The sequence below is a fragment of the Phascolarctos cinereus genome, unplaced genomic scaffold (assembly GCF_003287225.1).
Source record: "Phascolarctos cinereus isolate Bilbo 61053 unplaced genomic scaffold, phaCin_HiC Scaffold_4;HRSCAF=312, whole genome shotgun sequence".
NCBI classification, from domain to species: domain Eukaryota; kingdom Metazoa; phylum Chordata; class Mammalia; order Diprotodontia; family Phascolarctidae; genus Phascolarctos; species Phascolarctos cinereus.
In genome coordinates this window covers 407483417-407503400 of record NW_027555847.1, presented here as the reverse complement: position 1 = coordinate 407503400, position 19984 = coordinate 407483417, and positions in this window count along the sequence as shown.

Genomic DNA, 19984 nt, shown 5'->3' with positions numbered 1-19984 from the left:
CTATCTAGCTAGATGGTGCAGTACATAAGAGTGCCAGGGCTAGAAGCAAAGAGACTCATCTGGTCTCAGACACTTACTAGTTGCGTGACCCTGGCAAGTCACTTAACCCTGTTTGCCTTAAGTTTCCTCATCTGTAAAAGGAGCTGGAGAAGAAAATAATAAACTGCTCTGGTATCTTTGTTGAGAAAAACCCAAATGGGCTCATAAAAGTCAGACACTGCTGGAACTAATACAGCTTGTTTGCAGATATTTGTTTTTATGTTGTCTTTCTCATTAAACCATGAACTTCTTGAGGGGAGGGATTGTCTTTTGCCTTTCTTTATATCTTCAATGCTTTGCAGAGTAACTGACACATAATAGGCATTTAACAAATACTGACTGAAAGAATTTAATGTTTCAAAGTACTTTACATGAACAATCTCAATCATTGGTACTCACGTACAAACATAAAGGTTTGAAATTCTTTTTTATTTTATTGTGTCAAGAGACGTCATGGTAGAGTGGATAAGATGCTGGAACTGGAATTAGGAGGACCTCGGTTCAAATTCTTCTTTTGGCATTTACTAGGTATGTGATACAATGCAAATAACTTACAATTTCTGTGCCTTACTTTGCTCATGTGTAAAATTAGTTTATACTAGATGACCTCTAAATTCCCTTTCATCTCTAAAAGGTAATTAGCCTTTGATTTCATGTTCAAGGTTCTTGTGTGCTCTCAAAAGAACTTCAGAATAGTGACTATGACGTTATGTATTAATGTGGAGGGGGGAAAGAAAAAAGTAAGATGAGATTTAGTTTAAGAGAAAATATGACAGAAGATAAGATGGGAAGACTGAGATGAACTGATGCGGAGCATAATAAGCAGAACTAGAAAAAGGATAAATACAATGACTGCAAAAATATAAATGGAAAAAAACTAAAAAAATAGCAATTTGATAAAAGAATGATTTAAAACATTAGACAGAAATATGCTGGTGGCTGAGAAGACAGTTTTCTGTATTAAAGACAAATTATTTGGGTTTCAAATATTATACCCAATAAAGCAAAATAATTAGGGTAATTATGATCATGATGCATCAAAGATACCTGGTATAAAATAATATTACTGATCTTTTCTTTCTTTTTTAAAAGTCATTTTATTAATATATTTTATAGTATATATATTTAACAATGTTTCCTCCCCCCTCTCTCCCTCTCAGATGGTCATCTCTTATAGCAAAGAATTTGTTCTAAGCAAAAGAAAAAAGTAAAAAAAAAGATATCTTCTCATATCTCTTCTAGAGGGCCATGACTGTTTTTATAATTTTGCAACATTCACTTTTAATTGTTTTGAGGTTTTTTTTTCATTAACATTGTTGTAGTCATTGTGTATATTGTTTTCTTGGTCTACTTACTTTACTCTGCATCAGTTCGTATAGATCTTTCCATGCTTCTGTGTATTTATCACACACATCATTTCTTACAGCATGGTAATAGTCCATTATGTTCATGTATCACAACTTGTTGGTTTTCCCCTCAAGTAATGGATTGTTTTGTTAATAGGTTTTTTTTATTATAAAAAGTGCTGCTATAAATATTTTGTTGGATATTACCTTTTTATGATTAAGTTCCATGGTGTATATGCCTAGTAGTGGAATATCTAGGAAAAAATTATGGGCATCTTAATCACTTACATTGAATAATTTTTTTTTTTTTGGCTAGGCAATGGAGTTAAGTGACTTTCCCAAAGTCACAACAGCTAGTAAGTGTTAGGTGTCTGAGGCCAGATTTGAACTCAGGTCCTCCTGAATCCAGGGCTGGTGCTGTATCCACTGTGCCAACTAGCTGTCCCTACATTGAATAATTTAAAATTATTACCTAGAATGGTTAGACCAGCAGTTTATTAATGTGCCTATCTTATCACAACTCCTCCAACATTTATTATTCTCATATTTTATAATTTTTGATAATTTGCTAATTATTTGGCAAAACCATAGAATTCCTTTAATTTGTATTCTTCTTATATTAATGATAGGGCATTTATTTATATGGTTATTAATGACTTGTGATTTTTAAAAACTTATTTGTTCACATAGTATAACCACTTATCTGATGAGGAATTACTTTTGATGTTATGTATTTCTATTTATTGCATGCTTATTGGACCTAATTGGACAGGTTTAATACAAAGATATTTTCCTTATTGACTAGTTCCATTTGTATACTAGTTGCATACATTTTATTTATGTAAAATCTTTATAATTTCATGTAATCAAAATAGCATTCTTGGTTAAGAATTAATTGGCTTGTCTGATCTAGTCCCTCTTAAAAATATTTGTGTGTATGCAATTAATATTCAGATCCTACATCCATTTTGAGTTTTCATGATACAAACTGTGAGATGTTGACCATTATTTTCTCTGCTGTGTGCAATTGTGAGTAATCAGAGTGGAGCTGCTTCTTACCCTTAAATTATGATCATAGAGTTTACAGAAAATATGATGATTTTGAGCTCTTAAAGGGAAAAAAATGATTTATATCCACAGTGATATTCATGCTACTAGTAGAAGATGTACTTTAAGATATAAAGGAAAGCTCAAGATTCTCTGAACAATTACTAAAGACAGAGGTATTGAGTGTCTAATAATTGAGAGGCAGTGCAGAGTAAACACTGTGACTGATGGAACTGGAACCAAGACAACCTGAACCCACATGCTTCCTCTGACACTTAGCTTTGTGCTACAGGGCAAGTCATTTCAACTCCCGTAGCCTCAGCTTCTTCATCTGTGAAATGGGGATAATAATTCTGTAGCAGTTAATTCACAGGGGTGCAGTAAGGATTAAATGAGATGCATTATATAATGCAAGCCATAAAGTACTAGCTAAATGTGAGCTGCTATTATTAATACTTGGCTTTTCTTCATTGCCTTTGAACTCTCTGCTCCCACGACAATGAAAAAAAATGCAGATCCAGCAGTCTAAAACATCTGAGAAGAGTTGTAAAAGCCAAGTAGTTTCTATATTTTGTTTTCCTTTTGGCACAGGAGAGACACTGAAGAGAGCCCAAAGGGACTGGAAGAATTCCTATCTAAGATCTGAATTTTACCTCAGAAAACTGAGACCGAGGTCATCATCAAAACAACCCATGTTACATAAGAGTGCACTAGAAATAACTGTCAAGAAAGACAGTTTCTGACCAGCTTACAAATATCCTCCTTGGATGATTCTGTTAGATTTTTCTTTGTCCTTGCTTCTTTTGTCAAATGTCTTACGGAAATCAGGAGAGGAATATAGGCTGAAAAGCACACCAAAACATGAGCCTGGTGAGGCCCCAAAGTTTCCAAATGATGATTTGCTAAAACAGAACCTAAAAAGAAAGCACTTGTGGGACTTGAGGGCTACAAGATTGATTCATGATAGATCTGAAGGCATTTTGGGGGCTTTGGACTATATAAACTGACAAAACTATACAACAGCCTTTGCCAAGTTAATCGTAGAAGTGCTAAGATTTGACAGTAATGGAAAAAGAAAATCTCTTCAAAATGCCAACAACTGTAAACATGTATCCTTATCCCTATTTAATCCTCCCAAACAAATCAATGTGTTTTTTTGGAGAGCCCTATAGTATGAGGATTAGCTGGTTCACATATCAGGTATGATAGAGTATTGCATTACCCTCACCCAACCGCCATAGTCACCAGCAACAGCAGACCATTAATATATTCAATCAGGAAGCTATATATCTAATTGACAATTTTCAAAACAGCATCTTGCCCATTTAACATTAACATGTTTTAATGATCCCAGGGTTGAAATTAAATCTCCACCATGTGATAACAGTGTAAAACAGAATTATTGAAGCAGGTGTTCCTTATTTTTATTTTTTAAACTAATGCCTTCAGGAATAATTTTAATTAAATACTTTGTTATAGACTTACTGTTAAAGACGAAAATCTACTTAAGGTTTTGTTTTGTTTTTGTTTAATAGACTGAAAGTTATGTTATTTTATTTTTTTTATTTGTGCAGGGGCGGGGGGGGTAGGGGAGAGGACGTTATCCTGGAAGAATTGAGAACAATACACTGGAGAAAGGAAAGACTGGAGGCAAAATAATCCTGGAGGAGGTTTTTCCATTATCCAGGAAATAGTGATAAATTTCTAATCTAAAGGCACGGGGTGGGATAGTGCAGGGGTGGGGAACTTGTGGCCTCAAGGCCACATGTGGCCCTCTAGGTCCTCAAATGTGGCCGTTTGACATTGGCGTCAGTCCAAGGGCCACACCTGAGGACCTAGAGGGTCACATGTAGCCTTGAGGCTGCAGGTTCCCACCCTGGGATAGTGGAAACAATTTCTGAACCATGAATCAAATGATGTCACTTCCAATCTAGAGTCATGGGATCACAGCTTTACAGTTCTAAAAGGATCTTCAGGGTCAATCCCTGCATTTCATAAAAGAGGAAACTAAAGCACAGAGACATTGAATGACTTGCCCAGTATTTCACACAGTTAGAATCTGAAGCATCTTACCAGCAAGACAATATTCTAACAAAGCTGTAAAAGAGAAAACTTTATTTTCTGTATTCCTCTACAAGGTACTTGCAGTGCATTGTACCTTATAGTCCCCCTTTCCTCAGTGTTCTTCATCCTGTTATATAGAACCATAATTCTGCCCTTACCAGCTGGGTCTCCATGCTTCAGAATACTTTGGATCCCATAAGCTCTTCAAAAGGAGTAATAAATGTTGGGAAAAGCAGGAGCATTGTCAAGCTGGAGAGGGAGGGAAATTTTTGAGTTAGCAGGATACTTCAAGGTCCTGCAAATCTCCTAGCTGGCTACATATTCTAAAATTCAGATCTATCACCTTGCTCCCTACCAATATTTTATCCTTTTCCCTCCTTTGCCAAGAAAGTGAGCCATTTCAGAATTACCAGGCATTAGGCTCTAGGTTTTAAAACTAGAAAGTTTACAGATAGGAAGGTGCTGTAAGGATTATAAATAAGGTCCTGTATAACCGCTGGACCTATCTGTATATTTTATGGAAGTGAAAGCAGGGAGGGGATCTGATCCTTGGCCATTTTTTATAGACTTTTATATACTGTCATTTACTTCATAGAGGGAAAGTATTGAAGGAAACTCCTTCTCAAAATGTAGACCACTGTCTGTACTGTGAAGGATGAACACAAAACCCACCAGGAAATATTTAATAAGTTTAACCACTGCTTGCAATAGGCTCTGTTTTGTTTTCACTAAAGAATGACCATGTCAGGACTCTTTCTTCAATTGCCTCATCTCCTTCCCCAACCCTGGTCTTTTCCTTTTTCCTCCCTCTCTCTTCTCTTTTCTCTCCCTCTCTCCCTCTTTTCTCCTTTCTCCTCCTCACTCTGCCATCTCTCTGCCCCCAGTTTCCTTTTTTATCACTCTGACCTCTCTCTTTCTTTATCTTGTCTTTTTCTACCTGTGTCTCTGTCTCTCTGTCTGTCTCTGTCTCCTTTCTCCTGTTCTCCTTCCACTGTCTCCTATCTTTTTGTCTCTCTATTTTCTTTATCTCTTTCTTCCCCCTTTCCTTCATTCTATCCTCCTCTCTACCCTTCCTCCTCCATTCATACATAGCACCTCCCCAACAATTTTCCCACTTTTTATAAAATAAAGGCTGCCTGCCAAACATATCAGCACTGACTACATTCAAATGTCTCGTCACTGGAGACAGAAATGAGGATTGTGAAAAGGCTGTTGAATGGGTTGGGGAAAGACATTACAGTATTTAACAAAACTCAACACTTTGGAATTGGCTGGATCTTGATAGAAATAAAAGGCTGAATATATGGCTGTTCTGTCTGATAACCTTAAGCAATGAAGTAATCGTTGGTCTTTCTGGCAAATCAAGTCTCCATCTACACTTATGAGAAAGTATATGAACTTGATGAGATATCACCTAATCAAGGATGGGTTAGATAGTTATTAAATTTTCAGCATAGAAGGAACTTGAAGTCTTGTCAAGATAAGAAGAGGCAACCTGATACAGGGGGAAGGATATTGGATTTGATGTCAGGGAATTTATATCCTAATCTTGGCTCAGCATGTTTTTGGGAAAGACACTTCTCTCTGGGCTTCACCTTCTCCATTTGGGAAATGTGAAAGGGGGATGGGAGATCATAGGAAATCTAGTCCAACCCCCTCATACAGATGAGGAAACTGATACCCAGAAAGAGTAGCTGATCTGTCCAAAATCACATAGAAAGTAAGTTGCAAAGTCAGAGATCAAAATCCACATCCTGTTACTCCAAATCCAGGACTGTTTGCATAGCCCTATATTCCTTAGTCAGCTAGGTGATACCCACAGAGTTAAAATTCAAATACTTGTAGAGATATACTCTAGTCCTCTCTCCCAGATCCAGGGTTTTGGGTTATGTCTTATTTATTACCTTTAACTTAAGCTCCCATTGGCTCCTTTAGGTGCTAGTGACTAGGGAATATTTAATTCAAAGATATAGCAAGAACAATTTACCCCAATTCCCTGGAAGCCTGTTCTCCTCCTCAGTCTCTTTGGAGTGGGAGAGAGAAGAGATTAGGATGAATTAAGATTAGTTCCTAGATAACATTGTTGTCATCAAGGTCACTTCCAAAGGTGGTATAAATCTTTGTTTTACCTACCACTGGGCTAGAGGCCTTACTCCAACTCCCAGATTTCTTTGACTTTGTTTTCTTGACCTTCAGAATAATCTTTCACCTAGAGCAGAAAAGAACCAATATAGAGTCCAAGAACTAAGGGCCTTTCCACAGGCCTCAGGAGAACCCAAGGCCTCTCCTTATAGCATGGTCTGTCACCAGACTCTTTGATTGATGATTGAGTTACCAAGACCTTCCAAGAGCACATCTGAAGCCTTGTTAGACAAAGAAAGCTGGCTGCTGCTCCACAGCTTCGCCAAAGCTACATCCCCACATCATTATGACTCTCCTAAAAGTAGTCCTCTTAACATCCTCAGATCTGGAAATGCTGTGTACCTGCCACTCTGTGCATGTGCTAGCCTTTCCACTAAATGGAAATGTTAAAATAGTGTGGTTTAGAAGACTAGGGCTAAAGGAGCCCATAGAAGGAGAGCTCAGTGACTTAGGGCAATTTCTCTCTCTTCCCTATGCCATTTTGTCTGGCTCTTTTTTGTCTTTGTCCCATTCTACATTGCATTTGTGTCCCAAGATTTATGTTGTCTTACACCTTTGTCTCCCTTCCCCACCCACATCCAAACATTTGGCATAGTGCATAGTATATAGCAGGGGATAAATGGACGGTTGCTGAATTAAATTGTATTGCTAACAATTTGTGGAAAAGATACCTCTTTAAAATGTGGCCTGAGAAAAAGTATAAGGCTTCATAAAAATGAAGAGCTTGATGGTGGAAGTAGGGGTGGAGAGTGGAGATAAGTCTGAGGCAATAAGAAGTGAAGTCTAAGTGGGACAGAGGATATGTGCTGGGAAGCATGTCCACGTTGTAGAAAGCTTTGAATGTTAAAGAGAGGTTTTTGGACTTGATGCTATAAGGTCTTTGGATTGGGACAAATGACTTGAAAGCAGTGCTTTAGGAAAATAATCTTTAGTAACAAGTGTTTATGGTGAACCGGATCAGGAAAAGTCTTTAGAGAGGGACACAAATGAAGAGCTACTGCAGTCATTCAGTTTGAAGGTTATGACAGCCTAGAGTGCTGTGTACATACTAGGGATGGGCAGGTAGAGAAAGATATGAAATACATTAAGGAATGAAATTGAAAGGATTTGTGACAAATCCTTAATAACATAGTGGCAAAGCACAATTCCGAAGGGCTCATAGAGTAGAATGCTATTCCCCTCCAGATGGAGAACTGGTGGACTCAGAGTACAGACTGAAACATATTTTTTCTTTCTTTATTTTCCTTTTTTTTTTCAGAACATAGCTAATGCAGAAATATATATGACATCATATGTATAATGGGTTTCATATTTCTTGCCCTCTCAATGAATGGGAGATGGAGTAGAGGGAGTGAATTTGTAATTGAAAATAATTTTTAAAAATTTAAAAAAATATATAGTCAAAATAACACAGTACAGAAACATAAGGGTATTTGTGAGGTATACTACTTGTATGACCTTGGTAAGTTACGTAACCTCCCTGGGCCCAAGTTTACTCATCTGTAAAATGAAGGGATTGAAATATGTGGTCTCTGAAGTCACTTTGATTTTAGATTTATGGTTTTAAAATCAAATAAGGAGCAAGAAGAAGAAACTCAAAGTGTTCCTCTCTCTTTGCACCATCAAACCTAACCAGTTGTCACTTCACCCTACTCTAATCCTTCAAGTCAGGGCACTTGATTGGGAACGAATTAAAATCCTAAAATCTGCCTCATTCATAAGTACTGAAACAATAAAGAACAAACAGGTGAAGAGGTTTCTGAAACTACAGAACTAGAAGGAGAGAGATGATTGTTAGATTGTGGTTGTGAAAAGCCCTTTGGGCAGAGACCCCATCATCCTCTATCACATACAAAAAGAATATGTTATTAGTGAGTCAGCAAGTGACAAATTGTAATCGCCAAATATCATGGTGTGAAAGTGAGTTCCTACCAACTTAGAAAACCTATAATGGACATGATTATTTTCCAAGAAATTAATATTTCTAAATTCACAGTGTACATGGCATGTCTTCTAGAAGTTTTTCAGAAAACAGAAATTTCTCCAGGTAATTGAAATTAAAGGTGGTTTGAAATAGCACAATGTCTCCTTGTTGGTTTTTTGAAGTATTTTGGGAACTTGCAAAGTACATACAACCTTCCTGAAACATCCTTAAGGACAATTAAAACTGATACAGAATTATTATCCAAATGTGGAGGAGGCTGGAGGCCTTTCATTTCTTTGGCTTCAGTTCCAAATACATATTTAAGTGTCTTGACTTGTCCCACTATACCTAAGATTAATGTTGAAATGGGTGGAAAAGAATTAAATGATTTGGAATAATGAAGATAGGAAATAATTATGAAATGACCCAAGGCATTCTGTGAGCCTAGGTTCAAGCTGTAGCCTGGGCCTACGGGGCAACCAGATCTAAACAGGATACTTTCCAAGAATGTGGGAACAAGATAATACCAGCCTTTGAAATGGAAATTACTACGAATCAATGTAATATGGATAAGACTGGCTAGTGATGCCATTACAAGAACACTAGATTTAAGTCTGGAAGCCTTGGATTCTAATTTTTGTTCTGAAACTTATGATCTTTATGATCTTGGATCATCCTGAGGAGAGACACACTCTCCCCAACTGTAAAATGGTGATGACAGTACCAGCCAGGCTGACTCATAGGGTTGTTGGGAGCAAAGCACTTTTGTATACCTTGAATCATCACTTCTGGTACATATGAGCTATGATAACAGAAGACTGGAGGTCTTTGTGGTCTCTTAGAAAAAAGAGCCAGAGCAAGCATTTGCCACTGTGTCCCAGCTATCACTGTTCAAGAGAGAATGTGCTCTGATTCTAAACATCAGTACCAGTTATCTATTTGGAAAAAAAAAACCCAAGAACAAAGAAGGGCAATTTATCTGGCTAACTTATCTAGATAGCAATATTCCTTAAAAATATATATTATTTCCCATGTCCTCATGTTATACTCATTAAACAATTTTCTTTCTTAAATTTTATTTTTATGTAATTATTTTTTGAAACAGACTTTTTTCATTTCCAAATTTTCTCTGTCCTCCACCCAATGAAAAAGAAAGAAATACAAAACCCACTGAAATATGTAGTCAAGCAAAACAAATTTCTGAATTAGCCATGTTCCTGCCCCTCCCCCACCACAAAAAAATTGAAAAAAGAAAAATATACTTCAATCTGCATTCTGACTCTATTAGCTCTCTAACAGGAGGTGAATAGCATATGTCATACTGAGTCGTTTTTAATTTTGGTGGTCATAATATTTATTTGAGTTACTAAATCTTTCAGTTGATTATGATATTGCACTCCTGCTTCCACTCAATTCACTTTGCATCAGTTCATATAAGGTCTTCTTAGACTTTTCTGAAACCATCTCCTTCCTAATTTCTTAGAGCACAATGGTATTACATAATATTCATATACCGTAATTTCTTTAGCCATTCCCTAATGGATGGGCATCTCCTCACTTCCAATTCTTTGCCACCACAAAAAAGCTACTATAAATATTTTTGTGTATATAGCGCCTATTCCTATTACTTTCATTGTATTATTTTCTTAGCTGCATTTTGATGTCTTCAGTGGATGTATCTAATTGCAAAGAGTACCCTGTGCATATGAATGACATCCCCTACTCCAATAAAGTTCCCATAGGCAATTAACTGGTATTACAATTTTTATTTTTTCCTCTCTTGTGCCTTTGGTTAGTGTGAATGAATTTCCCAGGGCCTGGTCATTTCAATTTCAACTAATAAACTTGAGTTCCTAAATCTCAACAAAGCTAAGGACCAAATTGTAGACCCATAGTGACAGCCTCAACAAGCAGATACCCAATGTGATCCTGCCTGACCATCTAGCCTGACTTCTCTTTCTACATGCTCACAACCATGTCTAAAGAATGTTTACAAAATCCAGAAAATCAGATCTTTAAAAGGACAACTTTTAAATTCCTAACCTAGGAATGAAGGTGTTAGTGAGGAGTCTCCTCATACTTGCCTTCTCTTGGAATTCAATCCAATGAGCATAGCTATTCTTGTTACTAGGTAGGAATACAAAGGCAATATAAAAAAAGTGTCCCTATTCTGGAAGAATTTTTTAACTGGAATGACTCAACATGGAAACAAGGAGGAGAATTACATAATAGAGCTCAAAACCCACACCCAGTATTTGTAGAGCACAGGGTCTTTAACTTTTTGTGTCCTCTTTGACATTCTGGTAAAGCCTATAGACACCTTCTCAGAATAATGTGTTCCCATTGACAAAATAAAATATACAAGATCACAATTACATTAAAATGCATTTATCAAAATAATAATTTTTTAAAAGTTCATAGATCCCAGATGCCTATTTTAGAGTCTGAGAATCTAAGAGAGGGAGATGACAGCAAGAATGACATTGATAATGTGCCAATGCCTCCTATAGCAAAGATTCTTCAAATGTTTCCTGCTGTGGGCTTGAACCAGGGTCAGAGTGCAAGTGAGACTAAGCCCAAGTGTGACAGCAAAGAGAGCACCACTTGCTTAGCATAGAGATGAGCAAGTCCTGAAAGCCAGATAGTTATTAACAGGCTCTAAGGACTAGTACATGAGTGGGAATAAGTGATGAGAGTACTCCCTGTGGATCGTGCACAGATCATTCTTGTGGGTCAGGCCTTCCACTGACTCTGGCAAAAGCCAACAACCATCTTATCTATATCAAATGCTGGATGTGATTAAATTAATTTCAAAGTCTGTTCTCTATTACCTGAATAATGGTTTAGATCTTTGGCTGCAATATTATAAGTTGCATATGTGAACCCAGTGCTCATGGAAATGCTGAGTTGTATTTGGATTCAAAGTCCCTGAATGCTTTGGAGAAAAAAAAAAAACAAATTAAAGACTCAAAGCACCAGGATTGTCAGCAAAGGTATACAATAAATTGTGAAGAATGAATTTCACCTCATCTTTTCTTTATTTTAAGCCTGTAACATTCAAAAATTTGAACATTTTGCTGATTTTTTTTTCCAACATGTGATGGGCAGAATTCTTTTCAGGCCCACAGCTATAACAAACTCATTAGAGCCAAGTAAATTTAAAAACAGCTGTCACTCAATAAAGGCACTCTGGATGCACTGAAATAACATTTTCAAAATGGATTCTGGGACAGATCAAAGCACTTCACAAGGAAATACATGTTATTACTTCCTTGAAGAGATGGCCAATCAGTGACATGTGTTTGACCTATCCAAGATCAGGGATTTTAGAATGAATCCAAATATTCCCAACATCCAAATCCAGCCTTCAAACACATTTCTGTACTGTTGGATCCTGGGGAAAAAAATAGAACTTAATGAAGTTTTGAGTGTGGCTTAGCTTTTTCCCCAAGAAGAAAAAAAAATGCCAGGGGTTATAATGTGCCATACGAACATTGATTAAGGGTTCTGAACCTTGGGTTAGTTAGTAAAACTACTTTAACATGTATTCTACTTTGTCCACATGACTACTTATAGGAGGTTATAGAGATTTTATTCAGAATCCAAGAATTATATTTGTTAGTACATTTTTCAAGTTTCAATATGATAGAACTGATGCTAATTACTAACTGCCTCCCAGCAAGGGGCCAGATAAGCATCCCTAGAAAGGTATTAAAGTCACTATTAATATTAAGCCTGTCTCCCTCTGACTTTCTCGTGGGCAGCTTTGTGCAAAGTGACACTGAATTCTGCAGATAGGGCACAAAAACCAGAAGAAAAATTAACAGGAGGAAAAGATGAGTTCAAACACTGTGACATGGTAGAAATAGCCTTGGCCTGTCAATTATAGTCCCAAACACCAAAAGTGAGACCTTGGATGGGTCAGCTAGTTTGTGCTCCCCTTTTCTTATCTGTAAAATTCACTCATGCAAGCTTTCAATTAATATTTATTAAGCAGCTAATAGTGGTTTTCAGTGAAGAGGTGGCCCTTCTCTTCGCAAAGGCCAACCCCTCTAGACATACCTTTGGTCCCATTCCCTCCTACCTTTTCCAACAGATTATCCCTGCTATCATCAATCTCGCATCTTCAGTCTCTACCTATTCACTGCTGTCTTTCCTGCTACTAACATATCCATATCTCTTTCATCCTTTAAAACCTTCACTTTATCCAACTGTCCATGTTAGCTCTCATGCCATGTCTCCGCTCTCCTAGAAGTCTCCCAATATTACTGTATCATTCTTCTGTGTCAGGCTTATGATATCTTCCTGAATTCCTCATCTCTTTTTTCTTTCTGTCCAGGTGGTGTGTAATATACTCTAGTCTAGTGCCAAAAAAACCCCCCAAAAAACCAAAAACACTTTTCTCCCTTCACTGTTTTTCATCCAAATGCTTCCCCCTTTTGGTTCCTGGATTTTCTTATATGCATGAATGTACTTTCTTAATATAAAATACTATTCCCTATATTCCCTTTCCACTTCCATACCCTTTACCTATGCTATTTCTTTAGAGTTAGGTACATCCATGCAGACCATAACAAATACATGGATTTCAGCCCACTAAGACTCAGTCATACTTTTAAGATCACATTCTCCTTGCATTAGAAGCTCTAGTGTGTCTTGTACATTGCCTAAAATTTAAGTATTCATGTACATATGCTTTGGGCCATGATTTTTTTTTTTAACCATTGGCTCACTTTTTGAATTTAGTTTCCTATCATCTTCTGTATAACTTGGCTGCTATTTTTATTCCTTCATCGAAGCTACTTTCTCTGGAATCTATTTTGTTTCATATACATAAGTAGTATTTCTCTTCTCTCATCCTTTTTAGTTTAACACTCCTTTTGGTTACACTTGCAAGGCACCAGACAAATTCTTATCAGAAGCATGTGACAGTATAAAAAATACTGGGCTTGGAGTTAAAGGAAATGGTTTTAAATACTGGTCCTGACACTCACTACCTTTGTTGTGTTGGAAAAGTCCCTCAACATCTCTGTATCTCTATTTCTTTTCTATTTTTTGACATTTCCTTTATTTGTTAAAAAGACTGAATGGACATGCCCTGGATGAGGAAAATAAAAGTGATTTCGGGTTTAAACAAGTCTTCTGTTCTTAAGTATCTACCAACTGAAAGTAGTTAACACTTTGAAAACCTTAAAAAGCACAATATAAATGTTAGTGATGATGATAATGATGATAATGATGATGATGATGATGATGATGATGATGATGATGATAATGATGATGACAATGATGATAAAAAATTTCGGCCTGGAGCCTTAACCCATAGGGCCTTAGCGCCCACAGCTATGGGTTTGTCTGCCTTAGGCTTAGTGGACCAAGATTTAGGTCAGTGGAACTAGAAGCCTTAGAATCAGTGGGCTTGGTGACCTTACAGTGAGACTCATTAAACTTGACTTTGGTCTTGGTGACATCAGTATCAAGCTTAGTGGCTTTGGGATTAAACTTTGGGGCCAGTAGACTTAATACCCTTCAGTTTAGTGGGCTTCAAAGTCTTAGGTTCAACGGTCTTGGCAGTCTTAGGGTCAGTGGTTTTAACAACCTTAAAGTCAGGCTTAGTGATCTTGGGGCCTGGATGTTAATTATTACTTTGGGGGCTAGACATTTAATGATAGTCTTAGGGTTGATACATCTGGTGTTGGCCTTAGACCCTGTGGGTTTGGAGATCTTTGGCCTGAGGTGCTCAGACTTGGAAACCTAGGTGCTAAAGGCATTAATGTCTTCTGTTCATGTGCTAATAGCTTTGACACTGTTGGCATCATCTTTTTAAGTCCCTTCTTTATGTGCTTCTTAGCAAAACACATGTTCTCAGAAACTTAGAGTCAACCCCTTTAACTCATATTTCTGTGTCCTAGGTTTGTTGAAGCCATTTCTGTTCCATATGGAGGAATAGTTGTGGGTGGTATGGTTCTAAGAACTGGTCATCTTTATGCTGCCGCCTGAGCTACTAGGCACTCCATGTACTGGAGGACAATGTGAGAGCGATGAAGAGCTATACTTTTGTTTCCTCAAATGTCATATGGTGGAGCTGGACTAGACAATTTTTAAAGTCCCTTCTATCACTAAATCTATGATCCTATGATAAGTTAAGTGCACTTCCACCCTGTGCAGGAATATGTAATTCTGTATTTTAAGCCATCACCCATAAATCCAAATCCTTTTCTTAGATTTCACCTTCTTATCCAACTGTCCAATCCCAAAATGAGTCTTTATTCTCTGCTTCCTTTGCCTTCAATGGATAGCAGTAAAGAAAATGCAATGTGTGCCCCATGGTCTTCAGTTTTTTGCCCAAGACTTTTTTGCAATAACTTAGTTTGCTTCCAGAAGTATTATTTTTGCACACATGAATGAACAGAATTCATTAGTCACTGTTTTTTTTATAAGTCCGTGGGGTTCTCTCTCATGTTTTAGATGTATACCCTAGGAAGACAGCATACCTCTCTTATGCTCCTCCCTGGTTGATGAATAGCTGTGTTGGTACCCATAACTAGAGTGTATAACCCAAGTTACACACCAACAACTACTACTCCCTTCTTTTCTTTTTCTGACCATTATTGGATGACCTCTAGTTTTTATGTGGCTTTATTATGTCATTCTTTGGAAGACAAGCAACTGAGTTTTCTTCAAGATAATCTATTTCCTTCTCTTCTGGCAAAACCTCAAACCTGTTTTTTAACCTCAAATATACAATTGTCCTTTTCTGCTTCTCCTTTGGCTGTGTCATTCATCTACTCTTCAAAATCCTGAAAAATAAAGGCATGTTTCCCTTCAACCATGTCAGAATCTCCTTCTCCCCTTCACTGAAGGACTGCTCCTGTTTTATTGTTGTTTTTAGGAACACTGCATTGTCCCTAAAACATTCAAGTGTGAAGACATTTTTCTCAAGTCCCTTAATCTTCTCTTTTTGAATCTGAGCAGTCTAAATAGCCTAAATTTAGGATGTAGATAGCAGTTCCTAGGCTGTGTGGAAAAACAAACATCATATATTCAAGTCTTTTAAAAGTTCACCTCGTTTTCCATATTGTTTGAGATTCTCAGTGTTTTTTTCTTTTTTTCTTTTTTTTTGCTTTACAGGGTTACACATTGATAAATAATAAAAGTGTGTTTTTATTTTGGCATCACAAAGAAGGTTCAAAGTAACTAGTAGCAAAAAAAAATCTCTATGTGTTTAGGACAAGGTAGGGAATTTTGCCACTTTCCTTATAAACCCAACTTCATTTTGAGTGAGTAAATGTACAAAAAAACCCCATTTATTAAGTACATACCTTTGCTAGGCACTGGAGATACAAATACAAAAGTGACATAGACCCTGCATTCAAAAAGCTTAAATTATACTGTAAACTGAGATGCAACACTAATAGGGGAGTGGTAGAGGTCATTTGGGTCTAGGAAGTTGCAGCTACTGCTTGATTCTTGAAGAGAACCAAGATATCAGGGGGGTGATGCCATGACATGCAAGTGAATTGGATTTAAGTGAGGCTGTGTAAAGTCACCAGCCTCACTTTCTCCTCCTGAGTCATCTGGATCCAGTGGCCAGATATAGATCAGGACAACTGAAGATGACCCAGGATGCCTTGGAGGATCTTGACCTTTTCAAGCTAAGGTCTTCAATAGGTCTCAGTTTGACTGAGGCAAAATTCATTCAGTGATTAAGGTTTAATAAGAAATGAGGTGAACAATGGCCTCTTTAAAAATAAAAACATAAATCTGGAAGGGGAAGATTCTCAGGGTTTGTTGCCAAAACAGAAACAATTTCTATTTACATTAATTCTGAGCCAATTAGGGCCCAAAGAATGACCAAGTAGGGCTTGGCCTGGGACAAATTGTTGGCTAATCAATGAGAGTAAGAGTGATTTGGGGTTAAAAAAAAAGTTTTGGAGATTAAGATTTATATTCCCTTTGGGTAGGAAGGAAAGGAAGAAAGAAAGAAAGAAAGAAAGAAAGAAAGAAGAAAGAAAGAAAGAAAGAAAGAAAGAAAGAAAGAGAGAAAAAGAAAGCTGTGTTCAATGGGCAGCTTCTTTTCTACTCACATAGATTGCTATTTGTCCTTCATTCTTCAAGAGGACCATGGTATCAGGGAGGTGATGCCATGACATGCAAGTCAATTGAATTTAAGTGAGGGAGGGCTGTGAAAAATCACCAGCTTCACTTTCTCCTCCTGAGTCATCTGGGTCCAGTGGCTAGATATAGCAGGAAGTTGCAGTGATTATGTGTGGAAGCACAAACTATCTGGTAGCAATAATAATATTGATTTAATTATTGTTCACAGAGTGAAAGTAAGTGGGGGGAATATGAGGGGTATGGAGGGAAGATACCAATATGGTGGTAGGGTGAATTGTAATATGTATGAGTGAGTCCTGGTAGATCATTAGATGGAAGGTGAAGCATTGGCTAGAGTCAGCAATATCACATTGCCGGTTAGAAGAATTTACAATGGCTTACTCATTTGGCACAACTCAGCCCCAAGACAGAATCCCAAATCTGAGTAGATTAACTCCCCAAGGGTAGGGCAGCATATTCTCTCTAAGCCTGGGCTGAAGGGATGTTGTTCCAGCTGTTAAAATGTAAAATATAGCACGGGCAAGAGAAATGAGAAAGGCCTGGACAGGCCTTGATTTCTGGTGAATAGCTGGATGGAATATAAATCCTGGTCTAGGGATAACTACATATAATCACTGTATAAACCATCCATGAAAAATGAATGTCAGAAGCATATATGGGAGTGAGTCTGTTGCAAAGCCAAAGAATGGGGCTCAAGGCTTTCACAGTTGTATATGATTTCATCTATATTCCTTCTTTCTTGATCTCAGACTTATCCTTTAATTGTTTATTATTTCACAGAATATTTTGAGAGGAGAATATTTTAACAAAGAATCATTCCATGCCTAAAATGTAAATGTGGTTAAAAATAATGGAAAATATTGCTTTAAATAATAGTCCTAAATATATAATTAGATCAAAAATTCCCTATGATAATATTTTAAATTATTTATAATTCATATTTTATAATATTTTATGTTTATATAGTGCTTTTAGAGACAGTTTGATCCAGTGGATAAAGGGGCTATACTTGGGAACAGGAGCACCTGGGTTATTGAAATACTGAGGCTTTCTGGTCTTATAAACTTGTGCTAGTCACTTAACCTCAAAGTGTCTAAGGCATCTCTCAAGGATTTATCTACAAAGTCACTGAAGAGTTTGTGGAAGGAATTCCTTGGCTGAGGAAATCACAGATAGCAAAAGTCTGATTATGGAGGAAATAATAAGTTGTTCAAGTCATCCAGTATAGTGTTTTGCTGTCTAAAAATTCCTCTTATATAAGTTGATAATAATTTGATCCTCACAACAGCCCTTTGAGATAAATATAAAAAATCAGATCTAAGGAAACTACACGACTGCCCCAAAGTCCCAGATCTATGAGATGTCAGAGGCTAGAGCTGAATACAGGTCTTTGAAGTCCATTTCCTCTTCTGTGCCACAAATAATGATAATAATTCATTTACATTGTGCTTTATGATTTGCAATCCATAAAAGATAATACTGCAAATATCATTATCCTCCATTTACAGATATAGAAGCTTAGGCACAAAAGTGTTAAATCAGTATCTTTAAATATCATTATGACTAAGAAATAATGAATATGTAAAATTTAGAGAAGCATAGGAAGACTTTATATGAACTAATGCAGAGTGAAGCAAGCAGACCAGTCACAGTACTACAATGATGTAAATGGGAAGAACCCAAAGCTCAAAGTCAGCCAGTCACTAAACATTTATTTATAAATGTCTACTACCTACCAAGCATTATGTTAATCACTGGGAATAGGAAAAAAAAAGGCAAAAAAATAGTCCCTGCCCAGGAGGAGCTGATCGTAATCTAATCAGTGAGATAAATAAATAAATAGAGAGAAACAAGCTAAACATTGGATAAATAGGAAATAATCCAGAGAGGAAAGGCACCAGAACTGATAAAGGTTTGGGAAAGGCTTTCTATAGAAAATGGGATTTTAGTTGAGATTTAATGTAAGCCAACGAAGACAATAGACAGGGATGAAGAGGGTGAGTATTCCAGAGAAAATGTTTGGAGCCTAGAGATGGACTGTTTGTTCCTTGAACAGCAAAGAGGTAAGTGTCACTAGGTTGAAGAACATGGAGGGAAATAAGGTATAAGAAGACTAAAAATGTAGGAGGCATTGTGGTTATGAAGGGCTTTGAATGCCAATCAGCAGATTGCAGATAGATAGATATGTAGGTACATATGTATGTATGTATGTATGTATGTATGTGTGGTGGTAGATAGAGTACTGGACCTTCAGTCAGGAAGACCTGAGTTTAAATCCAACCTCAGATACTTAGTAGCTCTGTGATCCTGGACAAATCAGTTAACCTCTGTTTGCCTCAGTTTCCTCTTCTGTAAAAAGGGAATAATAATAGCACCTACCTTCCAGTGTTGTTGCAAGGATCAAATGAAATTATAATTGTAAACTGCTTATCACGGGGTATGGCACATAGCAGGCACTATATAACTGCTACCTATAGAAGACAAACAAGAACAAGAATAAGAAGGATGAAGAGGAGGTGAAGGAGAAGAACAAAGAGATGAAGAAATCTAGGCTGTTCAGGACTGTTATAATCTGCTTTTTGAGTTTCCAAAGGAGAGAGATATACCCCAGTATATTACTGTGATGTAGTATTCCAGATCTTGTTCACTTTGTTGCCACTTATTTTACTGGAAGCATGAAGAAATTTAGAAAACAGTAAGACTTATGTGAATGAATGCAGAGAGGAACCTACCCTCTCTCCCTGCGTGATATGCTATCGTGGCTACCTATTACTTCCAGGATCAAATATGATTTCCTTTGTCATTTGAAATTCTTTATAACCTGGCTCCTTCCTAATTTGAGTCTTCTTCTTGGCTCCCTTCCTCACACTCCATGGGATAGCTAGGCGTGGATACAAGAAGACTACTCTTTGTGAGTTCAAATCCAGCCTCAGATACTTACTAGCTGTGTGACCCTGGGTAAATCACTTAACCCTGTTTACCTCAATTTCCTCATCTGTAAAATGAGAAAGAAATAGCAAACTATTCCAATATTTTTGCCAAGAAATCCCCACATGGGGTCATGAAGAGTCTGACACAACTGAAAAAATGACTCAAAAACAACAACAACAACAACATGATTTAAGATCTGGCTACATTGGTCTTCATGGTATATATCACATGCTACACTCCATCTCTAATCATCCATCACCCACATTCCTGCCTTTGCATTGGCTTTCTCCCATGCCTGGAATGCTCTGTGTCCTCAAGATTGCACTTAGATTTCTTGGCTTCTTACAAGCCCTTCCTGGTCTTCCCCTTTCCA